Source organism: Rana temporaria, chromosome 1 (assembly GCF_905171775.1).
Source record: "Rana temporaria chromosome 1, aRanTem1.1, whole genome shotgun sequence".
NCBI lineage: Eukaryota > Metazoa > Chordata > Amphibia > Anura > Ranidae > Rana > Rana temporaria.
In genome coordinates, this window is record NC_053489.1 from 303,814,999 (window position 1) to 303,839,024 (window position 24,026).

The following is a 24,026-nucleotide window of genomic DNA, read 5'->3' on the forward strand; positions in this document are numbered from 1 at the left end:
TCCATGGACAAATTTATAAGGAAATCACTTTAATAACTTTTGATATGCAGCTTGAAGTTGCCAGACCTACATTAATAAGGCCTAGGTAGTTGGAAGGGTTGAATCTATTGCTGTATTTTATTGAGCTAAGGCAAGGATGATAAACTTTGAATTCGGTATACTACATGTCTTATAACTAAGGCCTGGTTCATACGTATGCGTTTTTTTTTGGTGCATTTTGCTTTTTGCAGAAATGCACTAAAGTACAGTCCATTTAACATGGTTTCCTACATTCACATATATGTTTTTTTCAGCCTCTGCATTTTTGAAAAGGGTCAGGATCTATTTTAAATGCAAGAAACAGAAACAGATCAAAAGCAAACTGAATAGGTGTGAACCAGGTTCCTGCAGCTACATAGGTCAGTGAGGGTTTGCATTAAAGCTCAATTACTGATTGTAGAGAATATCTATGTTGCATCCCTCTGACATGATGCTGTTAGTAGCGACACGCTCAGTGCGCCCGCACTTGCGCCGTAGACATCGGTGCTGTCTTTCTTGGAAATATCTCCTTAACCATGTAGGTTAAGGAGATATTTCTTGGACCTACAGGTAAGCCTTAATCTAGGCTTACCTGTAGGTCAAAGTGGTCTGTAAAGCCGCGTACACATGATCAGTCCATCCGATGAGAACAGTCTGATGGACCATTTTCATCGGTTAACCGATGAAGCTGACTGATGGTCCGTCGTGCCTACACACCATCGGTTAAAAAAACGATTGTGTCAGAACGCAGTGGCGTAAAACACGACATGCTGAAGAAAATGAAGTTCAATGCTTCCAAGCATGCGTCGACATGATTCTGAGCATGCATGGATTTTTAACCGATGGTTGTGCCTACTAACGATCGGTTTTGAGCTATCGGTTACGAATCCATCGGTTAAATTTAAAGCAAGTTAGGTTATTTAACCATCGGTTAAAAAAAAGCCATGGGGCCCACACACGATCGGTATTGACCGATGAAAACGGTCCATCAGACCGTTGTCCTCTGTTTAACCTATCGTGTGTACGAGGCCTAAGAGTTTACAACCACTTTAGGGAGATATTTCCAAGCAAGACGGCACTGATGTCTAAGGCGCATGCGCTGTAGACAATGGCGCACAGGTGCACTGAGCGTGCCGCTAGTAACGCCATTATGCCGTTAGTGGTAGCTCCCGCGCGCATGCGTGACGTCCCGTGATGTCATTGCTGCTCCGGCCAGTCACATCGCCGGAGCAGCTATCCCCGGAAGTCACTCCGGGTATCATGGCGGTGACGGAGGAGGTGTCTGAGGACCGCTGCGGGGGCTTCATTCTCAGGTAAGTAATTCATTATGAGCTAGTATGCTATGCTTACTAGCTCTTTATGCCTTTGTCTTGCAGGGTTTTTTTTTTTTTTAAGAGAGGGTTTACTTCCTCTTTAACCCCCCTGACGGTAAACACGAGCGTGACTCGGGGTTGGTTTTACATGTTAGGATCGGCAAACCCGAGTCACGCTCGGGCTGGACGGGCTTACCTTTCGCTGGATCCAGAGGCTTGGTTTACTCACCTTGTCCCTGGATCCAGCGATGCCACCCGCTGTGTGAGCGAGCGGGACCTCCTCGCTCGATTCACAGTCCCCGTGTGACGCCGATCTCCGTTCCCTGCGACGTTACGACGCACGGGGACGGAGAACGGCGCCAAATTCAAAAAAGTAAACAAACACTTTACATACAGTATACTGTAATCTTATAGATTACAGTACTGTATGTAAAAAATACACACCCCCCTTGTCCCTATCGGTCTGCCCAGTGTCCTACATGTACTTTTATATAATAAAAAATGTCATTTCTGCCTAAAAACTGTAGATTGTCCAAAAGTGTCCCTTTATGTCAAAAATGGTTTTAGATCAGCTAGAAAACAGCGATAATAAATTATAATCACTTGCAGAAATGTGCGATAGCGATTTGCGGGGAAATTCGTCATAAAAAAAATAAAATAATGACAGCGACAATTCTGCAACTGCAAATTTCAGTGATTTTGAGTTGATTACATTATTGAATAATTTTTATTATAATTATATTATTATTTGTTATAATTATTTATAATTATTTATTATATTATAATTTATCATTTTGTTTTAAAAAAAAAAAATCATACCCGGGATGCCTACAAGACTCTTGCTTGGTCAGATTTAAGTGAGTTATTTCTAAAAATTACAGGCCTACAGTATAAAACGCCAATTTCCTTGCAAAATAAATGTACCGCTTTTGGTACGTAATTCCAGACAGAATCATACCGCCAGGGAGGTTAAGCTTAGGGAAAAACCAGGTGAAAAACTAAATAATCAGCATGAGCTAACTACAGCCCAGCCAAAAACTAAATTGACATAGTAGCCACTGTTTAGCGCAAGCTTGTTTCTAAAGATGAGTCTGAGCCTTCAGTTTAGCTTTCATCATGTATATCAATTATCATGGGTAAAATGTTCATCCAAGTTCTGCCTTTTTAGTGGAAATATGACTACACTGGTTTTACTTCTGTAAAATACGCTGTTTTGTGTGGTATTTTGTAAAGAGAATGTAGTATTTTAAAAGTAATCTGCTATTTCACAGAAAACCCTTTTCTGAATGATCATATTTCCCTACCATAAAGCCCATTTTTCATGGCCATAGAAGAGACAGAACGTGTGCTTTCCCATGACTAACTTGCTCAGCATGGGATAAAATTAGCCAAACAATCAGGAATTCAAGAAGAGATTAAGATCTGTATTCTGACAATACATTTGCCTTGATAACCTCAGCTCTTTACACTTAATGTCTTCCAGATGTTGAAAACTGGGTGGCATTAAAAAGAAGATGGAAATAAGCAGTATTTAACTAAATGATTGGTCATATATAGTTGGACTTGTTTTAGCGCTTTGGGCTGTACTTTCGCATGCTGTAGTTAGGCACAATACTAAAAAAAAAATGATAAAGTGGACTTTGGATCATTGTTACAGCAGAGATCCATAGCCTGAAAATGAACAGAATTGAGAACTGTTTAGGAAGTGTTATGTCTCACATTTGTGAGCGTCAGCCCAGAAAAAGACAGTAAAAAGTATGGGCCAGATTCAGGTAGAATAGCGGCGGCGTAACGTATCGCATTTACGTTACACCGCCGCAAGTTTTACGGGCAAGTGCTTGATTCACAAAGCACTTGCCTGTAAAGTTGCGGCGGCGTAGCGTAAATCCCTCCGGCGCAAGTACGCCTAATTCAAATGGGGCGTGGATCATTTAAATTAGACGCGTTCCCGCGCCGAACGTACTGCGCATGCTCCGTTTTGAAATTTCCCACCGTGCTTTGCGCGAAATGACGTCGTACCGACGTAATTTTTTGAACGTCGACGTGAGTTACGTCCTTTCCTATTCACGGACGACTTACGCAAAAAAAAATTTTTTTTAAATTCGACGCGGGAACGACGGTCATACTTTAACATGGCAAGTCTAACTTTAGACCACAAAATAGCAGCTTTAACTATACGCCGGGAAAAGCCGACTAGCGACGACGTAAGAGAATGCGACAGCCGCGGATACCTTCGTGAATCGCCGTAAAAAGCTAATTAGCATACCCAACGCGGAAAACGACGCAAACTCCACCCAGCGGGTCCCGAAGTATTACACATACGATCCGAAGGCGTACAAAGCCGTACGCCTGTCGGATCGAAGCCAAAAGCCGTCGTATGTTGGTTTGAGGATTCAAACTAAAGATACAACGCGGCAAATTTGAAAGTACGCCGGAGTATCAGTAGATACTCTGGCATACTTCTTCTGTGAATCTGGCCCTATTTAGCATACCCGACGCGGAAAACGACGCAAACTCCACCCAGCGGGCGCCGAAGTATTACACCTACGAACCGAAGGCGTACGAAGCCGTACGCCTGTCGGATCGAAGCCAAAAGCCGTCGTATCTTGGTTTGAGGATTCAAACTAAAGATACGACGCAGCAAATTTGAAAGTACGCCGGAGTATCAGTAGATACTCCGGCGTACTTCTTCTGTGAATCTGGCCCTATATGTCAACCCAAAGCAATTTTTTTACTTTTGCATAAAGTATAGAAGGCTTATCCTTTTACTTTCTGTGTCTCACTCAGGGGATTTCCATGTATTCCCTGTAATGAAAGCACAACTAGTAGTAAAAGTAGTAAAAGATCTAACATACAAAGAAAGGATAATGATTCAGATACTTCCAGCTGGCTGAACAACTTTTCTATGGGCTTTGGTGCCAAAGGTTTGTCAGCTGTGGTCATAATTATCCTTCCAAATCTAATAAAATAGTGGTTATTTGAACCAGTCACTCATTAGGTTTCTTGTAATCTCCTGTTTTGACATATCCAGTCATTTATGGATTAGGAGGAACCCTCATATATTTGCACAACAGGATACTAAGGCTGGGTACTCACGAGCAAACATGTACGGTGAAACCGTTTTCACCGTACATGCCTGCCAGAGGGCTTCTGTACGATGGTTGTACTAACCATCGTACAGAAGTCCGCGCGCAAACACTACGCGGGGCGTGTCCGCGTCGTCACCGCGACGATGACGCGGCGACGTGGGCGGGCCTGCCATTTAAAGGCTTCCACGCATGCGTCAAAGTCATTCGACGCATGCGAGGGACGGCGGGCGCTCGGACATGTACGGTAGGTCTGTACTGATGACCGTACATGTCCGAGCGGGCAGGATTCCAGCGGATGGTTTTAAAACACGTCCAGGAATATTTGCCCGCTGGGAAAAGGCCCGGCGGGCAAATGTTTGCTGGAATTCGGCCCGCTCGCGCCTACACACGACCGAACATGTATGCTGAAACTGGCCCGCGGACCAGTTTCAGCATACATGTTTGGTCGTGTGTACGGGGCCTACCTCTATCTATGGCCACCACCCCATATATGAGTAATGATTTATTCATATCCACGGCTGCCACGGCCAGCCCCTATGCATGCATCGGCCCCTTTCAGGATGCCGCGCTCATGAATTACAGTGACGGGGGGTGTTTTTTTGAAGCACCTGATTAGAGCCAGAGGCTCTAATAGGGACTCAAAATATGGTGGGCTCGGGTTGCAGAGCATTGCGCCAGAAGCACGCCCAGATGTTACAACAGCGAATGACTATTTGCTATTGAAACACTGATCCTCAATCCGGCCAACCAGAAGAAGGTCTTAGACCCATTTTCCGATTGGCCGTAAAGAGACCCAATTGCCCACCAAGGAGGAGGGAGGAAACGGAAGGCGCCGCAATGCCTGTGGAGAGCAGGGGAAGCTGCTTCTGAAGCTTGGGATAAAAAGTGCAGGATCTTTCTTCCTGCCATAGACTTTATTCTATAACTTTATTTTTATGGCTCTGTAATGAAAAAACAAATACTGAAAAAAGATTTTAGACCTATCAACTCCACCACTGTTGTCATTTAGTGAAAGAAATGCAAGGTCTAAAAATAATTTTTATGTACAGTATAAATTATGTAGAAGAGTCACAGTAAAGAAGTATCGCTAAACCAGATGTAAAATATCACTTCCAAATGTTTGAGAAGCGTTTTCTGTGCTTGTTTAAAGTCATTTCAGGACTTTCCAGGACACACAGATGCATTTAATATTACTACATTAGTAACATTTGTTTCTTGTTTTGTTCATCCTGGGACACAGATATTTTTCAATTTTATAAAGTTAGGGTTAAGCTGGCACCTTCAAGTGACTAGACATTGGGAGTCCCCTCCCAGATATAACACCGCCTTATTAGGCCAGACTGGTGTCTAGAGGTGTAAAAAATTGGCAAGCTTATTTTTTCAGCCATTAACAGTTGTATGCCGGTGGAGTGGAGCTCTGCCAATGATAGGAATCCCTGGATGTGGACCTTCTAGTATATAAATCCAATGCGAAGCTGCAAAGGTTTATTTCCAGGACCCAGGATCCTCGGGTGCATACGGTGGATGCTCCATTGACACCGATGGATATGCCTTCCAACTGCAGCAGCTTCCACCTCATCTGCTTCGCACGATTAAAAAAAAAGGTGTTCCAGTGGTTCTGATTACCCTGGCTTGGCCCAGGAGGACTTGGTACTCTGGCATGGTAGGCATGTCCTCAGACAAACCCTAGACTCTTGCAGTTTAATATGACCTACTGTCGCTAGATCCAATCTTCCACCCTGCTCTACAGTTGCTGGCTTTGACACAATAATAATGAAACACATTGATATTATCAGACACATGATCGTCTGTTTTTTTTTTTTTTTTTTGCATGCTAGTCTCCATATCGAAAACAAATAGGTTACTACAGTATGAACATTCTTGTACAAATGAATACAAATTCTGAAGTGATGTTTGTATTGTTTTTTTTTTTTTTTAACGAAAACTGTGCTGATTAAACTAAATTCGTATGATTTGGTGTCTAATGAGAAAAATTTCCGTGCTTGTGCCTTCGGAAAATGTCAGACAAAAGCTGTGTACTAATGATCAGATTATCGTACAATTGCTTCAAAAGCGTTTTTTTGTACGATATTCTGATCGTGTATGGGGTTTTAGGGACAAGGGCATCTTGTATTCAGCAATTACTCATTTCTGCCCTGCTTAATGTTAGAAAGGCAACTTCCAGGAAAATTGTGCCTGGGAAGTTTATTTCTCTTGGTGTGAGGCTTGGGGGTATCACCCTCATAAGTATGTGCTTAGTCATATTCTGGCCTTCCTTTAATCAGGATTAGATCAGGGTACCATCAAGGGTCAAATATCAGCCTTGTCAACTGCTTCACATGCTTTGGTGCAGGCATTTGTTCAAGGTGTTACATACATTGTTTCATCAGTTAAGACTTCATTGATACCATAAAACCCTAACCTGTTAGGCCCCGTACACACGTCCAAGGAACTCGACGTACCAAACACATCGAGTTCCTCGTCGAGTTCAGTGTTGAAGCCGCCGAGGATCTCGGCGGGCCGACTTTCCTCATTGAACAACGAGGAAATAGAGAACATGTTCTCTATTTGGCCTGACGAGTTCCTCGTCGGCTTCCTCGCTGAAAAGTGTACACACGACCGAGTTTCTCGGCAGAATCCAGCTCCGATCGAGTTTCTGGCTGAATTCTGCCGAGAAACTCGGTTGTGTGTACGGGGCCTTACTTTTTGTTGCAGAAATCTCAATTTGAAACCATTTATGATATCCCCTTCTGAATTGGAAGGTTATTGTTCTGCTCACTATTACTTAGGCTCTGTAATTTTGATATGCCTGCTCTTGCTTGCAAGGAGCTGTTCCAGAAATTCCACCAGGACACGTTACTATTTAAAGCCTTGGTCATCCTTTTTTGCCTAATGTTTTTTTTTTCATTCCACCTTAACCAGAATATTGTACTACCATTTTTCTGGCCGAATCCTCAAATGATGGGAGATAAAGTTTTGCATACTTTGGAAGTAGTTTGTGCTATCAGGTCTCACTTGATTTTCATCAGGCCTCAGTAGCTCAGGTTTGTAAAGTTGCTTCCTGGGCTTTGGTTCATACCTTTATCAAATTTGATAAAGTGGATATACATGTCACTAAGGACGCTTATTTGATTTGGCGTGATTTGCAGGTGACTGCGTGAGATTCTTCCCCTTTTATCTGGTTGACAGTTGGTTAGAGGTTTGTGTGTTCCCTCCCCTCATTTTGTTACTTTAGGACATCCCTATCACTATGACTTTGAAGATGCTTTGTCTCTCAGGATGTACAAAAAGTTAGATTTTTGGTTACCTATAAAAATCATTTTCCTTGAGTATATCATTGAACACAGAGATCCTGACCTCTTGCTGGTGATTAATGGCTTGCTACAAAAACTAGAGTCTGACCTAACAGGAAGGGGTTATATCTTTGATGGGACTTCCTGTCATTGCTTTTTTTATTTGGCAGTGTCCAATCACCTGAAGGTGCCAGCATAACCCTATCATTATGAATTTGAAGATGCTCTGTCTCTTATGATATACTCAAAGAAAAGGATTTTACATGTAGCCAAAAATCTACATTTTATGTACAAATGTACTATACATTTGATTTGGCATTTTTAAAAGTAAAATATATATATATTTTAGGGATGCAACTGAATAGTATTTAGTGGATATTTCCTAACCATTAACACTGGTAATCAGATGTTGATAATATCAGAATATTAAGTTATCAAAAAAATTCCAAAAATACCTGCATAGTAGGTTCCAATAGACTTGAGATGCTCAGCAAATGATCCAATTTTGTTTTAAAGTGCATTTACTTGTTAGCAATAGTGTTGAGCGGAATACGCCATATTCGATTTCGCGATATATCACGAATATATAGCCGAATATTCGAGAAATATTCGCTAAAATCGAATATACGTGATATTTTATCCAAATGAAATTTTTGCGAAATTTTGCTATTGCGAATGCGAAAATAATTGCGAAATTTTCGACAAGTGCGGTAGGAGAACTCTGATTGGCTCATGCTGAAATCGAATATTCGTGATATATTATCGAAATTTCGCAAATGCGAATGCGAAATTGATTGCGGAATTTCGACAACTGTGGTAGGAGAACTCTTATTGGCTCCGATGCAAAAGAAGGGCGGAGAAAGTATTCGCTAATATTCTGAAATCGAATATTCGTGACATTTTATCCAAAAAACAATATTGCGAAATTTCGCTAATGCGGATGCGAAAATGATAGCGAAATTTTAACAACTGTGGTAGGAGAACTCTGATGCAAAAGAAGGGCGGAGAAAATAATCGCGCAATATTCCTATTGCCGAATATTCGCATTGCGAATATTCGGCAATATAAAATGATCGCTTCAGCTACTCGGCCCAGTGTCTCTAATCATACCAGCAATGCTTTTAGACGTCGATGGAGATCACTAGGATGTGATCTGTTTTAAAAATAAAATTGAAAAAATGCGAATATTCGGAATAGCGAATATTGGCCGCGAAATTCGATATATTCGCGAATACTCGAATATGCCATATTCGAGCCGAATATTCGCAATACGAATATTCGTGAGCAACACTAGTTAGGAAAAGGAGTAATCATTATACAATTACTAGTCAACACATTGGGGTTGATTTACTAAAGGCAGACTGTTTATTTTGCAAAGAAAGTTGCACTTTGCAAGAGAATTTGCCCCAGATCTTGGTGCATGAGGTGAAGCTTTGCTAACATCCATGTTCATCAAATTCTATGTGCTGCTGACTAAGCTCTGGGACTAATTTCCTAACAAGGTGAACAGCTTTTTTGCCTTTGCTAAATCAGCCCCATTGCACCAATAGGATTTAGGCCGCGTACACAAGGTCGGACAAAACCGATGAGAATGGACCGTGTATATAGCCCATCGGTCTGTTGTCCTTCGGTCCAAAATTTTAAAACATGCTTTAAAATTGGTCCAAACCGATGGTTAGTACAGAAAGCATCGGTTCAAAACCCGCTCATGCTCAGAATCAAGTCGACGCATGCTTGGAAGCATTGAACTTTGTTTTATTCAGCACGTCGTGTGTTTGACGTCACCGCGTTCTGACCCCATCGGTTTTTGGAGCGATGGTGTGTACGCACATCAGACCATCAGGCCACTTCAGCGGTAAACCGATGGAAATGGCCCGTCGGACCATTCTCATTGGTTTGGAACGACCGTGTGTACGGGGCCTTAGTGTTTGAATATAGTTATGAGAAACAGCACATAGAGATGCTACTGTATTCAAATTAAAGAGTTTCAGCGTATGGAGTTCTAGGAATATCCACAGTTAAAAGCTGTGTCGATTTGCCAATAAAGTCGTAATACTATTGTAAAATGTCTTCTCCTGCCTAAAAAGCTTTATGATGTACCATTACATATTCTTGTATCCTTGTTATTTAGTGCAATGCTAAAAATCAGTGCTATAACTAAACATAAAATCTGGCATTTACCATGATGGGCCTGCTCACTGAGGAAGAGGTAGGTGCTGTGGACTTTATAGTTTCAGCAGGCAATGTTTCAGTGAACAAGCAACATTCATTTACATAGTAAAGTGATTAAAATTGTAACTTTGTAGTTGGGAGCCCATGCACACTTGATGGGTTATCTAATTACAGAATAGCTGTCCCCCCAAAAAAGTCTGAAGATCTAACAATTATAGAAAGGATACACTTTTCTTGTCAAGCAGTGTATGCCAAATAATCATGCCTCGGTTATAATATGTGTGCAATCTTTTGTTACCATATCGTCTCTTTTCCCATACCCTTTACCAACAAAAAGCCTACTGAATATGGTGTTTGCATTAGAGCGTTAAGTAGGACTTTCCAACTGTTTTGTCTCTCACTAGGAAGCTGTATGTAATCAAAATAGACAGGCATCATATGGCAATACTCTTGAATTCACATCCTAATCACTTTGTGTTGTCGAGAGGAAAATCCCAAAGTGAATATAACATAAATGAAACAGCAATGAACAAGGAAGCAGCAAATACACTGTCAGGGATTATTACCCTTGTGTATGGCAGTGGTGTCATTTAGATGATCCCCTACCTGGACCACGATTGCTGTGTGTGGGGTAAAGATAGTAAAAAACTTTTAACAAATTAATTTTACCTTTTTTTTTTTTAAGATTTCCAGTGCATTTATTTTCAATTTAAACAAATAAAAACTATTTTACCTTTCCCAAAACAACATGGATTTTCTTGCATGTTGAAAAGTTACCATAAAATCATGTTAAAGTTATACAACTGCCATGACAAATCAAGTGTGAATATCCTCTTGGTGCGCAGTACATAGCCATAATTGCTCTAGTCAGCTGGCTGTAGCAGTTATTTAAAATCAAAGAGATCACACGGCTTTAATTTCCTATATTCCAAGCCAGCATTCAGAGCTTTTTGAGCCAATGCTCTGGGCTTGACAATAACAACGAGGGCAGACAAAACAAATGATTCTGTGTTTTACAACCTTCTACTGTCTCCTCTTAAATAGCCACGTTGTTTAGTCTTCAAAAATACATTGTAATAGGGAAATATCAGAGTAGCGAAATCCAAACTTGAATATATGGTATGTTAATCAATAGCAAACATTAGGCTACATTAGTCAGTGAGTAGTAATAGAAAAGAAAAAATCTGATGCACATTTTTCAAAAACCAGTAAAAGAAAAAACTGGTAAATTAAAAGAGTTTTTGAAGATACTTTGTTAATGCGAAAAGAAAACAAAAATATGGTACCTGAGCATACAATGGCCAGCCTCCAAAACCTTGCTGTTTTTTAAATTAAAGATGACTCAGCCGCTATCTTGCTTCATGCCAATACACTCCCGGCTCGGAGTTACAAAAAGTCAACTGTGAGACACCTCCGGAATGCAGCCAAAGCTTGCATTCCACTTTTATGGAAGAAAACGTATCCTCCGACTGCGGGGATGTGGCTGCGTAGGGTGGAGGAGATCAGTAGACTGGAGGACCTAGTCCGTACAGCTCAAAACAAACAGGAGCAACACTCCCAGGCATGGTTGCTCTGGACCATGTTCATATACTCCGATGAAGGGGTGGCTTTGGTGGCCACTTGAGTGACAGCATATGACAAATAGGGTAGCTGTCACAACTTTCCGGCGTGGATCAAGCCCCTCAGGTCCCCCCCTCTGTTTCCCTTGTCCAATATCCACCTTCTTCTTTCTTTCTGTTTCACTTCACTCTTCTTTCTTCATCTTCCGTACACACATGTCTCAGGTATAGGGCATCAAGAATGCTAATTGATGTATTGGTGATCAAGGTCTGGGTAATGTGACCAGGCCGGGAGCTGGGTGGTTGTAGGATAATTTAAGTCCACCAGGCGTGACTACCGTGAATAGGCACTTTATATAATTACGGATAGCCTTATAGCTGCCTTTCGCACCAATATCACTGTTTATGTTGCGCCACCTATGTACCTGTGAACGTCAGTTACTGTTTTTCTCACTGTAATGTACTTTCTCTGTATGCTTTTTACTTCTGTTTCATTTTCTTTTGAAAAACAATAAAACTTCTATTTGGAAAAAAAAAACCTTGCTGTTATGGCCTAATCTTAGATTACAGATAGGGCTTTTGACACCTCCAGTTATTGTCCACCTCCAGTTGGCTCTCTAGGTGTTTTGCGGAACTTCATTAGCCATGAGGCATTGCAAAGAAAGTCCCATGAGGCATTGTAAGGTTCACAGTTGCAAGAATGACTCCCAAATGCAGCTGGAGGGCTGCAGGTTGGACATCCATGTTGTACAAGCTTGATGTTAACTCTTACTCCCCACACACTCGTATTGACTCATCGCTATGATGGGCTGTCTCACTGGTCAATAGGAATGTGCAGAAGCAGATGGGACATGCAAGTTTTGGCACTATCGGGAAGTACCAGAACTTTACCTGTCAGAAACTAATAACAGCGCATTGAGGCCTTCGGGTAATGACTGCGCTCCCAATAAGCATTTTAATAAATAAATAAATAAACAGCCAATCAGGATTCATCTTGGACTGGTGTGACTTCAGCAGAGTTTTAATTGGTTCTGTACTTCATAATTAGGAACTCTCTAATGAATAAGGCAGAAAATGTCTAACAGAAATTTTTATATTAACAGCAACCAGAGAATTATCACATTTTGTTAGAAGAACTCATTAAAAAAATGCAGTCAGTAAATAACTTTATGCCTAGTCACAATCTTGTAATAAAAACAAATGAGTTATGCTGTCATTGGTAGATTTGTATTTATTTTGACACATTAAATGGGGTAATTAAATATAAAGAAAACAATTATTTAAAGCTAAAACTAGAAATTTGAAAAACAGACACATGACTTAAATCATTACATTGAACAGGTTATTCTAGTAGAATTATAGGCAAAATATTTTTTTCATTTTGGATAAAGCAAGGGATTGTTATAACCCCTGTCAGATTTCCCCTCTATTACTTTTCTGGGGATAAACCAAAATTTGGGATTGTCTTTTACTTTCACTTTAAATGATAATGGTAAACAGGACAAATAGAGAGAGTAAATCTGCGTAATGGGAGCACAGACAGCAATACAAACTAACAGGTGTTCTAATCCCACTCTAGCCTATCCAAAACTAAAAAAAAAGTTTTGCCTTTAGTTATACTTTAAGATTGCTGACTGGAGAATTGGGCAGGGGGAGGGTCAGGCTGCTGGAGACTTGGACACCGTGTGCTCAGTGTAAAAGCAATGGTCAAATTCTCCAGTGCGCTGTCGACTCAGGCCTCGTACACACGACCGAGTTTCTGGGCAAAAAACAGCAAGAACCTTGCTGGGAGATATTTTTTTGCCGAGGAAACCGGTCGTGTGTACATTTTCGTCGAGGAAACAGTCGAGAACCTCGACGAGCCAAAAAGAGAGCAAATTCTCTATTTCCTCGACGGGAGTCTGATTTGGCTCGTCGAGTTTCTGGTCGGGCTGGTTTTCGATGAGAAACTCGAACGTCTGTATGCTAAGAAACCAGCGCTTGCTCAGATTAAAGTATGAGACGGGAGTAAAAGTAGCATTTGTAATGGAGATAACACATTTTTAAAGCTGTAACAGACTGAAAAGTACAAATCGTCTCTTACCAAACTTTTATTTAACACGCAAACACATGAAATTAGCAAAAGTAGCCCCAAGAGTTTAGCCAGTGGAATCGAACTTACCCTGCCGTTTTATGTGTTGTATGTCACCGCGTTTGAGAACGAGGAGATTTTGGCTTGACTGTGTGTACGCAAAGCAAGCTTGTCAAGTTCCTCGACAAGCCTAACAAGGAACTCGACGAGGAAAACGATGTGTTTCGCCCGTCGAGTTTCTCGGTCTTGTGTACGAGGCCTCAGAGAGCTTTTGTAGTTCAAAACACATAAACGAAAACTACAACATTTTTTACTTGTTATACAGCCTAGAAGTATAAGAAATAAAGAATCTAAAGGCCTCGTACACACGACCAGTTTCCTCGGCAGAATTCAGCTTCCGACCGAGTTTCTGGCTGAATTCTGCCGAGGAAACTGGTCGTGTGTACACTTTCGGCCGAGGAAGCCGACGAGGAGCTCGGCGAGGAAATAGAGAACATGTTCTCTATTTCCTCGTTGTTCTATGGGAGCTCTCGTCCCGCCGAGCTCCTCGGCGGCTTCAGTGCTGAACTGGCCGAGGAACTCGATGTGTTTGGCACGTCGAGTTCCTCGGCCGTGTGTACGAGGCTTAAGAGTTCAGGGCTTTAGCTTCTAAATCTAACCTTTAACCACTTATCCACCGCCCGCCGTCAAATGACGGCGGGAGGCAGACCCTATTGTTCTGAGTGGACGTCATATGATGTAGCGCCTTTTTAAGCCACTAAGGGGGCACGCGCGCATGCACCCACCGCATCAGTGGGGACCCGATGCGCGTGCCCGGCAGCCGTGATGGCCGCTGGGCACCCGCGATTGCCCACTTACTGAGCAGGACCATGGATCTGTGTGTGTAAACACACAGATCCACGTCCTGTCAGGGAGATGGGACGATGGTGTGTCCCTTATACATAGCCCTCCTGGCCCCTCCCTCCTGCTAGGTGCTCCCACAGCATGCAGCTTGCTCTGGGGGCACCTAAGCCATGGCTCTGTGTGTCCATTCACATACGGAGCCGCGGATCAACTCTGTCCCCTCCATCTCCTGATTGGCTCACTAGATGTGATTGACAGCGGCGGGAGCCAATGGCTCCCTTTGTTGCCAAAAGCCAATCAGGAGTGTGACTCCTCAGAGAGCCAAGGCTCTCGTGGACATCGCTGGATCGAGAGGGGGCTGCTACACACAGAAGTTTTTTTTTACCTTCACGCATAGAAGGTAAAAAACGTTGTGCCTTCACAAACACTTTAAACTAATCTAACTTAACCCAAACTCTTAAAAAGTAATCCTTAAAGTGTATCTAAACCCAAAAAAACAATAAATGCATCTATTGCAGTTTACCAGTCCTTAGATATGATAGCTGGATTTGTTTTTACTTTTCAGCAAGTAAAAAAAAGTAACTGTTGATCTTACCAGAAATCCTTGTCACTTCCTGTAAGCTGAATTGGAAGCAAATATAATGGCGCGTACACACGACCGTTTTTCATGTCATGGAAAAAAACTACGTTTTTCTCGGCGTGATTCCTCTCAAGCCTGCCTTGCATACACACGATCGTGACGTACAGCATGTACGACAGCACTATAAAGGGGAATTTCCATTCGAATGGCGCCACCCTTTGGGCTGATTATGCAAATTTCCCTTCTCATAACTTGCTTCTGAGCATGCATGTTTTTTTCCCCCGTTTTTAACGTCCAATTAAAAAAATAGAATTTTTCTCGTCATGAAAAACGGCATAAGACTATCTTTCTTGCGTAAACTACTAATCCCATCATCCTGTCTGTAACAGAGGTGAACCAAGGCAGGTATGTTTGAAATCCAGCCTGGGTGACAACCATGTCTGCCTCCATAGATACAATAAAGTGAGTATTTTAGTTATTTTATATAAAATCACAACCAGGGAGTGTTACACAATGAAACCCAAACCACCTTTGTGGGGTTCCTAATGAAGACCAGATACTCCTTAGGCTCCAACTCACATTTATTTATTTGTGACACCATGAATACACTTAATTGTATAACAGCCACATCTAGCCCAGGAGCCCGTAAGGACCCCAGCCCTTAATTAGCAGTTCGCTGCTGCTTATGATGGGTAAACATTACAATTTCAGATTGAGGTTTTGAATTGCTTAGATGTGATACAAAAATTTCTGGGGAAAGGAGACAGTAGGACATTGACCTTATACTGTATAAAAAAATGTTCGCTCTTCACTCTTGCAGCTATAGATTTTAGTATACTGAGGTCCCACTTACAATGAGCCATAAATCATATGTCTCACAGCGTGCTCCAGTGTACAGACTCAATAAGCCAAAAGGGTCACTCCACCATATATCAGCACTGTAACAGGCAGCGTTCAACTAAAATAAACAACACTTCTAGTTGGATAGTAAGCTCAATGTTTACTTTAGCTGAACGCTGTCTCCCATAATGCTTACATATGGTGAAGTGACTCTTTTGGTTGCAAGAGACAGGACATAGAATGTAAGATATGCACTTCGATTGAAGGTTGTGGATTGTGACCCTGCTTTTCCTGAATCTAACAATTTGACAGAGTTATTTTGCCCCATGAAACTGCCATTTTTTAGATAGGTCGGGAAAACCGGTCGTGCGTATGCTCCATAGCAGTTTTCCCGACGAGAAACCTGCCCGCAAAAAAAATCGAACCTGCTCTATTTTTTCCCTTCGTGTTTCCCGTCAGCCTTTTTCTCATCGCGAAAACCGCTCATGTGTATACTCCATAGCAGTTTTCCCGACGAGAAACCTGCCCGCAAAAAAAATCGAACCTGCTCTATTTTTTCCCTTCGTGTTTCCCGTCAGCCTTTTTCTCATCGCGAAAACCGCTCATGTGTATACCCCATAGCAGTTTTCCCGATGAGAAACCTGCCCGCAAAAAAAATCGAACCTGCTCTATTTTTTTCCCGTCGTGTTTCCCGTCAGCCTTTTTCTCGTCGCGAAAACTGCTCGTGTGTATGCTTTTCCGAGGGGGAAAAAAATGCACATGCTCAGAATCAAGTATGAGATGGGAGCGATCGTTCTGGTAAAACTAGTGCTCGTAATGGAGATAGCACATTCGTCACGCTGTAACGGACTGAAGCACGAGGCTGAAAAGTGCGAATCGTCTCACCAAACTTTTACTAACACAAGGATCATCAAAAGCAGCCCAAAGGTTGGCACCATTTAAATGGAACTTCCCCTTTATAGTCCCTGCGCTTTCCTCAAGCGTTTTTTTGACTGAACGTGTGTATGCAAGGCAGGCTTGAGAGGAATCACGTTGGGGAAAATGTCAGGTTTTGGCATGTCCTGGAAATGGAGTTCACCAGAGCTTCACAGGTTGACACTGGAGTCCTCTTCCACACCTCCATGACGACATCATGGAGCTGGTGGATGTTAGAGACCTTGCGCTCCTCCACCTTCCATTTGAGAATGCCCCACAGATGCTCAATAGGGTTTAGGTCTGTAGAGATGCTTATTCAGTCCATCATCTTTACGCTCAGCTTCTTTAGCAAGGCAGTGGTCGTCTTGGAGGTGTGTTTGGGGTTGTTATCATGTTGGAATACTTCCCTGCAGCCCAGTCTCCAAAGGTAGGGGATCATGCTCTGCTTCAGTATGTCACAATACATGTTGCCATTCATGGTTCCCTCAATGAACTGTAACTCCCCATGCAGCCCCAGACCATGACACTCCCACCACCATGCTTGACTGTAGGCAAGACACACTTGTCTTTGTACTCCTCATCTGGTTACCGTCACACACACTGGACACCATCTGAACTAAATAAGTTTATCTTGGTCTCATCAGACCACAGGACATTGTTCCAGTAATCCATGCCCTTGGTCTGCTTCTCTTCAGCGAACTGTTTGCAGCCTTTCTTGTGCGTCATCTTTAGAAGAGGCTTCCTTCTGGGACGACAGCCAATTTGATGCAGTGTGCAGCGTATGGTCTGAGCACTGACAGGCTGACCCCCCACCTCTTCAACCTCTGCAGCAATGCTGGCTGGCCTGTTTTGAGTGGAACCTGTCCTGTTAAACCACTGTATGGTCTTGGCCACCATGCAGAAGCTCAGTTTCAGGGTCTTGACAATCTTCTTATAGCGTATGCCATCTTTATGTAGAGCAACAATTATTTTATTCAGATGCTCAGAGAGCAAATTTACACTGTTTTACAAGTTGTACACTCACTTTACATTGTAGCAAAGTGTAATTTCTCCAGTGTTGTCACATGAAAAGATATAATAAGATATTTAGCAAAAATGTGAGGGGTGTACTCACTTTTGTGAGGTACTATAAGTAGAAATACAGGTGTATTACATCCCTAAATAAACTGATTATGTGACTTCACTCATAATTTCCCCGGGAATGAAGTTTGGGTTCATCACAACCATGATTTGCAGTGGATTCATCACATTCAAACTTTGCAATCCCGTTGAATGTGGAATTTCGCTAAAGAAAATTCTTTGGAATCATAAGGCACTGTCTGGCTTTAAACTTAGGACAGCTGACTTAGAAGGGCTAATACTGAGGGCTTTGTTGTGTGCCAGCCCCCTCGCTATAAAGGGGTAAGTTTCCAGCAGCCATTTGTCAGTGTGTGTTGAATTTGTTGTGGGAGAGGTGACAGTCTGTGTGTGAGGAGAATCAGTTGCTATACAGTGTTATACTGTGCTATACTGTGCAAATAATGTGCCAGTTCAAAGATGTCCCCTTGTTGGGACTACCTTTGATTTATTGGGTTTTGTTTTCCTAATTCGCATTTTTCTGTTGTTTTTTTATTTCCTGTTAAGAAAAAAATTTGGTGTAGGTTTAGTGTTTAAGTTTATTTTTTGGGAGAAATATATTTTGTTTTGTTTTTTCTGCAGCATACATTTGTTCTTGACACAGGAACACCTGCCCTTTGTTAGGCAGCACGTCACCACATACTTGTACAGTAATAGTGTTCATCAATACAAGTGCCTCAATCAAACAATTGTTGACCACATCGGGTCCACTGTGAGATGTGAGGATCCCATGGACTATTGGGTATCCAGGCTGGACCACTGGCTGGAACATGCCTTGCATGTGCTGGAGCTTCTGGTTTGCGCTGCAGCCAGTGTGCTATTTGAACTGGCCTTCAGGGCAGCAGGAGGTTTTGTTATGGAGAGGTTGACAGTGTGGATATCCTCACCTTCTGCAGCTGGACCCCAGCAGCATAATTTCTAATGTTTTGTTCATTAAAAAAACTTGCTTTGCACCTCAATGTTTGCAGCCTATCCCAGTGCTCCAGCACAAATCTCTCTACATGTTATATTGTGACTTAACCAAGCTGCTCACATACTGTTCAGCCACGGAACAAAATTTGTGACTATTGTGTCTCGAATATTACACTGTAATTTTAATTTCAAGATACAACCTGCTCCATCTCTCTAACATACTGTCCAGCAACTGAACACTATTTGTGGCTACTGCTTCTCAAATAATACACTCTAATTTATGTTGCAAGATAAAATCTACTTCATCTCTTCCTCTTACATTGTGACCTAACCAAACTGCTTACTTACTGTCCAACCACTGTTCAATATTTGTAGCTATTGTCTCTAACATAATACACTCTAATGTTTATTTAATCGTAAAGCCTCTTATATTGCAGCCTTAGCAAGCTGTTTACATTTCCCAGACATTAAACAATATTTGTGGCTATTCTTTTTTAAATATTACTTAGAATTTGTATTTCATTATAAAACCTGCCTTGTCAATCTATCTTTCATTGTGGCCTAACCAAACTGCTTACATACTGCCCAGCCCTGATTAATATTTTTGGCTATTGACTCTCCAAAAACATACTGTAATTTGTATTGCAAGATGAATCCTGCCTTGCCTTTTCCTTTCTGCTGCCTATTCAAGTGTTCATTTACTCTCCTAACACTAGACAGTTTCTACCAAACACATACCTAAAGTCTATATCCTGAATATCTTAGGAATAATTGACTCAAGACCCAACCTTGCTACAACAAAAGTCTGTTTGTAAGATTAAACTTATCAGGTTGGATGCTGCTTCTGTATTTAACCACTTCAGCCTCAGAAGGATTTACCCCCCAAATGACCAGGCCAGGTTTTGCGATACGGCACTGCGTCGCTTTAAATGATAATTGCATCGTCGTGCAATGCTGTACCCAAACAAAATTGATGTCCCTTTTTCCCCACAAATAGAGCTTCCTTTTGGTGGTATTTGAGCACCTCTGCAGTTTTTATTTTTTACTTTTTGCTATAATAAATATCCCCCCCAAAAATGTCAGTTTAGGCCAATATGTATTTTGCTACATGATTTTGGTCAAAAAAATCACAATAAGCATATTTTGATTGGTTTGTGCAAAAGTCTACAAAATAGGAGATCGATTTTTGGCATTTTTTATTATTATTATTATTTCACTAGTAATGATGGTGATCTGCAAATTTTACTACAACATTGCAGTCGACAGATCGGACACTTTTTGGGACCATTGACATTTTGTACAGTGATCAGTGCTATAAAAATACCCTTATTACTGTATAAATGACACTGGCAGGGAAGAGGTTAACATTAGGGGCGATCAAGGGGTTAAGTGTGTCCTAGGAAGGTGTTTCTAACTGTGGGGGGAGTGAACTGAATAGGAGTACATAGCAGTGACGGTGCGTCCATAAAGAGCATTGCATGAATCTATCTATGGTCGCCGCTGCCACCCCCTATTCAGGTGTCCGGCCCCTTGTCAGGTGCCGGGCACCTGAACTACAGTGACAGTTTTTTTTGGAAGCACCTGATTAGAGCCGTAGACACTAATATGCATCCAAAATAGTGAACAGTGGGTGCCGTGCTGGGCGCTCGCTGTTCACTCAGCGTTGTGTTAGGAAAGCAAATAAATCGCTTTACTGACATTGACCCGCCCCTCAGCCAATCAGGTTCTTGGGTCTGTTACCTGTCACCTGATTGGCTGAAACAACAGGCGCTGTGATTGGATGCCTGATAGAGAGGACAGGACAAGACATTAAGGAGCGTGGACATGGAGGACGCCACCGTGACCCGCTGCGAGACAGGTAAGTCCCGGGCAAAATGTTCAATGGCAGCATTTCATGGGGCACAGTAGTAGCAATTGATTTACACACTGGCAGCAATTGATGGGGCACAGTAGCGGCAATTGATGGGGCATAGTAGTGGCAATTGATGGGGCACAGTAGCTGCAATTGATGGGGCACAGTAGCTGCAATTGATGGGCACAGTGGCAGCAATTCATGGGTACAGTAGCTGCAGTTGATGGCACAGTGTCGGCAATTTATGGCATAGTAGCTGCGTTTGATGGGCACAGTGACTGAGTTTGATGGCACAGTGGCTGTGTTTGATGGGCACAGTAGCTGCACTTGATGGCCACAGTGGCTGCATTTGATGGCACAGTGGCTGCGTCTCATGGCACAGTGGCTGCATTTGATGGCACAGTGGCTGCGTTTGATGGCACAGTGGCTGTGTTTGATGGGCACAGTGGCTGCTTTTTGATGGCACAGTGGCAGCAATTGATGGGCACAGTAGCTGCGTTTTATGGGCACAGTGGCTGCAATTGATGTTTTTTTTTTCAGTTTGTTTGCGCCCCCCCCAAAAGATTTTGAGCACAAGCCACCACTGGTACAGAGAGGTCGCTGTTCCTGATGATCACACTGTACTCCCCTGACAGAACGGGGATCTGCTTTGTTTACATTGGCATATCCCTGTTATGCCTCTCTCTGGAGCGATCGCGGGTGGCCGGCAGACATCGCACCTGCCGTCCACGCGCATCGGCTCTGGTGCAGCGCACCCGCCAAAACTATCACATGAAGCGCCGTACTGCGCTGGCTGTTCGGCAAGTAGTTAAGCCAAAGTCTAAAGTAAAAGTTAAAAAATCAGTTACACATTCAAAATATGTGAGAATAAGGTGTTGCTGATGCTGTCCATGAAAACTGTAGTATTCTGTATACAGCTTAAAGGCATCTCCCAAGCATCTAATTTAAAGGAATGTGTTTTTTTTCCCACGCTGCCCTCAAATTCACATTAAATGCCCCTCTCCTTCTTGCATTGTAAGCCATTTTTTGACAGCTGCCTATTAGCTTCGAAAATGGCCACAATTTAGTAAGATTCATTTCCACAGACTTCAGTAGGATTTGCTGTTTATGTGTATGTCAATCCAATTGTTTTTTTTATTTAGTTATGGATAGCATGGGGTAGAATTATAACACCTGTCCCATTTTTACTGCTATCCAAGACTAAGACCCCATACACACTGTACAATTTTTGTTGTTCGATTTCCTTTAGATTTACCAAATCCATGTAGTTGTTTTTAAACACATTGAATCCCTTAAACTTTGACCTAATATTATATGGTTTTGGTAAATCTAAAGGAAAAAATCGTATAGTGTGTATCCAGCTTAAGTTGGAGAGATGTACCCTCACTTCCTGTTCTGCTGTGACTTGGGTACAGATTTTCCCTTTTCCTATCTCGTAATATAGTGTCAACAGGACAGGAAGATCTCTCTAATCTAGCCCCAGAGAGCAGGTAGGACCCAATAAGATTCCTAATCCTCTCTATTCAAAGCTAGAAAGAAAGGTTTTGATTCTTTCATGAATTTCAAAATCGATTTGAGAAACCCTTCACAAATCGAACCCAGGCAGCCATCCCTAAAGACAAAGATAAGATAAACCCCTTTAGTTGTCCCTGATGACCACTTTATTTAAAACTACAGATTTCCTTTAAATTTTAAAAGGATTCAAATTAATCCAGCACAAAGGGTAACTTCTTTGTTTTCCTGAAAGTATGATAAATCATGGATAATTTGGTACGGTAATGACCTTGAAGTATTTGAACTAACATACTGGGGGTTATTTACTAGGCAAACTACACTTGTAATTGCACTGAAAGTGCACTTGGAAGTGCAGTCACTGTAGATCCAAGGGGGACATGCAAGGAAAATAAAAAACAGCATTGTAGCTTGTACATGATTGGATAATAAAATCAGCAGAGCCTCCCCTCATTTCAGATCTACCCCTCAGATTTACAGCGAATGCACTTCCAAGTGCACTTTCAGTGCAATTTTTAAAGTGCACTTTGCACTTGTAGTTTGCACTTGTAGTGCAAAGTGTATTTGCCTTTCGTAAATAACCCCCATTGTGTTTAATTAGTACAAGAACAAGAGATTTGTATTTTATAGTTTATAACAATTTGTTAATCCTCATTTTCTCTCATATCTAAAGTTCTAAGTTTAAATGAAAGAGTGGGGTTATAAATCAGTAGAAAGTGAATATTTATTAATGTACTATTTGGTAGTTATTAAAGGATAGTTATCCCCTTTATATCACATACATTGTTTGAAACATATATTACTGCAATATAATCTTTTTCCAGTAAAACAGAATACAGATCAAACTTTTTATACAATAAAAGAGCTTCAATTATCTGAGAAACACAATGCCCATTATATAGGTATTCGTACAGAAACAGTTATGTGTTTGTACAGAAAGTGAACTATTGTGCTTTTAACTATGAAATGAGTTGGTAAATATATATATATATATATATATATATATATATATATATATATATATATATATATATAAAACTAAAAATAATATTTGAAAGATGTTTGCAATGTTTCAAAAGGCATTAACCTAAGACCATATGTGTTACAACAACACATAATGCTATTTTCAGCTAATAAAACACAGTAGGCAGAAAAACTTTACCATAAAGGATTAAATTCGAAAAAAACTTGTTTGCTGATTCTGTACGGTAGAAAAAAAAAGTGAATGTCATTAAATATGGATTTAAGCTAAGTCTCTTACATACAATGTATAAAGTACACAGGATAAATGTCACAGTCAACTGGTAAAGTAGAAACAGGTATTAAGAGATACATTTCTTTACTTACAGATTTCAAGTCACAGCAGAAAGTCCAAGTTTGTTCCTTGTGAATGGTTAGGACAGGCAGGAAATAACTCCCTGTGATCGAGCTTGTTACAAGCTTCCACAATGCTGATCCCAGTGTTTGCGCTCTAGTTTTGTGCATGTAGTATCAGCTGAAAATATCCAGAAATCTGGGGGATTATTGTGCTATAGGCACTTATGAAATTAAAATGTTTATACTAAGCACAGGCGAGTATCTGGCAGGTTGCCATGCTCCTTGTTTCTCCTTGCATGGCTCTGCTGGGACCCCACAGAGCACTTGTTAATGAGATCTGTGCTTTATCAGGTTGTGCTGTTGTAGTCTGCCAGCTGTAAACTTTACTTCCCCTCCTCGAATGACACAGCTGGAAATCCCACTCCCACATCTATTTGCTTAGATTTGTAAGCTGGATGGCTAAATTCCCATGCTGCTAGAGGTCACCATCACATCCTAAGGTTATCACAACCTCACCTTGGAGGAATCTGACAAGATTACAGTAAGCTGAAAGATGGCCATTGCAGAATGAATGGTATAGAAGTAATGATGACATATTTTACAATAAAATGCATTCTGTGCATT

General features: G+C 41.5%; 1 protein-coding gene across 1 annotated transcript in view; it reads right to left on the reverse strand.

Annotated features, from left to right (window-relative positions):
- The window catches only part of FREM1 (FRAS1 related extracellular matrix 1), a 213,905-nt gene extending 190,151 nt beyond the window's left edge, over positions 1–23,754 (reverse strand). The window contains exon 1 of the mRNA XM_040358513.1: positions 23,433–23,754. The gene's annotated coding sequence lies outside the window, so the exon portion shown is untranslated. The remainder of the gene's footprint in view (positions 1–23,432) is intronic.
- Positions 23,755–24,026: the final 272 nt, after the last annotated feature.